The sequence below is a fragment of the Aplysia californica genome, unplaced genomic scaffold (genome assembly GCF_000002075.1).
Source record: "Aplysia californica isolate F4 #8 unplaced genomic scaffold, AplCal3.0 scaffold00314, whole genome shotgun sequence".
NCBI lineage: Eukaryota > Metazoa > Mollusca > Gastropoda > Aplysiida > Aplysiidae > Aplysia > Aplysia californica.
The window spans coordinates 139,456-141,256 of NW_004797584.1; the positions used below are offsets into that span (position 1 = coordinate 139,456).

Genomic DNA, 1,801 nt, shown 5'->3' on the forward strand with positions numbered 1-1,801 from the left:
CGCACGCACACACACACACACACACACACACACACAAACACGACGCTAAGAGCTACTCAATAGCTCAATATACTTTTTAAACCATTGATACTTAAAACAAACTCGAACCTGTGTCTATGGTACAGTAATGGTTAGGCGCTTCGTTGTCACATGCAGGAAACCAGAGTTTGACTCCAGAGTGGGGAGAATTTTCGAGTATCTCAGATGCTAGAATTTATGAAATGAGTAACACCACAAGTATAAAAAAGATAACAGCATTATAAACGACCCATCAAACCCCCTTTCAACGCAAATTGTCGGATCATGCAGTGGCAGATATGTACCTCCAAAAACAAAGAAAGAAAGATATAAAAGAATTTTTTGTTATCATCTTGCATAATGCTATTTTCAGATTAAGCATAAATGTGTATTGCTCTTTAGAGTATGTAACTATAAAAAATATAACTCCAAAGGTCTTGTAATTCAATTCCCGCATGTGGTTGAAGGGTGCATCTGACGTGATAAGTACATTTAATCAGCTTTACTTCTCTTTTCATATTAAATTTTAATGGGAGTATTATATAATTAAATGTTTTATGTATACCTGCATGAGTGTTTACGGTCCTGTACAGCCTAGAAAAATCTCCCTCTGGGATAATAAAGTATTAGATTTATCTTATCTTATCGTATCTTTTTCTGCTGGGATGTTGCGTCCATCTCAGCCGGGTTTACCCCGACAGGCAAGGTCGAAGGCTTTCTGCTAAATGACCTAAATTGTGTCAACGGCGGCGTAAAAATATACCAGAAACAACTTTCAAGTATCTGTCCACTATAATAACGTCTAACAATCTTTATCTTGAATACGAAGCTAAAATCTGGAACCCATAAGAATAAGACGAGGGACCAAAATAAAGCATTTACATCAGTTGCTATTAATAGAAACTGACCTGCGCACCCAGCAAAGATTCTTTTCTGTACACCAACAAACTTTGTCTTAACCTGAAGTAAGTGGCCAAGATAATACATGTAAGGTTATTTCCCAATCCAATTCTTCAAGTTTCTGGAAGATAATGTCCACAGTATATAAGCTTCCTTACATTTCGTGTTGGGTACATTAGCAAGGAACTTCTCTACCGTATGTGACAAGTCGTCTCTGCAAAGCCCAGTTGGTGAACTGAAAGATTCCTCGATCATTTATTGATTATTGGTGCGTATTTGAACGTATCGAGCTTTGATCGATTTACCTATTGTCGGTCAGCTGTTGAAATGTGCTAAGTTCCGAAAACAATAAATGTTAGCTGATGAGAAAGACAAACTGTCAATTTTACGGACATTAGGGGTTTTACCCCTCTCTTTTAATCATTGTACTAACAGTATGTATGTATGCTTTTCTGTTCCTGCTTTTGACAACATTCAGATTTTGAATTTCGACCAAATATTTCTATAGAACATGTACCCGATACCAAAGATTTAGAAATTGGCTAAATGAATGAATAAATGAATTTTTAAAAACATGAATAAATGAATAAACAAATAAAATAAATAAATATTGAGAAGTGCATTTGAATAGCTGCCTGACGATGTGTTTCTCTTTTTCACCTTAGTTTTCTTTCTCTTTCTACATTCGCAGTCCCTCCGTCTGCTCTTTCGCAGCCGTCTTCCTCAGCCCTTTTTCTTCCTCTCTTTGTTTTTTACCTCCTCCCACCCCTTTCCTTTCTCTTCTTTATACCCTCTTTTTCTCTTCCTGGGAGATCGCTATTCCATTCTATTTTTATTCTATTCTCTCCCTCTCTCTCTCTCTCTCTCTCTCTCTCTCTCTCTC

The 1,801-nt window shown here is 36.9% G+C and overlaps 1 protein-coding gene across 1 annotated transcript in view; it reads left to right on the forward strand.

Annotated features, from left to right (window-relative positions):
• Window positions 1–935: 935 nt before the first annotated feature.
• Window positions 936–1,801, forward strand: part of LOC106012283 — a gene marked incomplete at its 3' end in the record, with an annotated part of 2,618 nt that continues 1,752 nt past the window's right edge. The window contains 1 exon segment of the mRNA XM_035970728.1: window positions 936–1,186.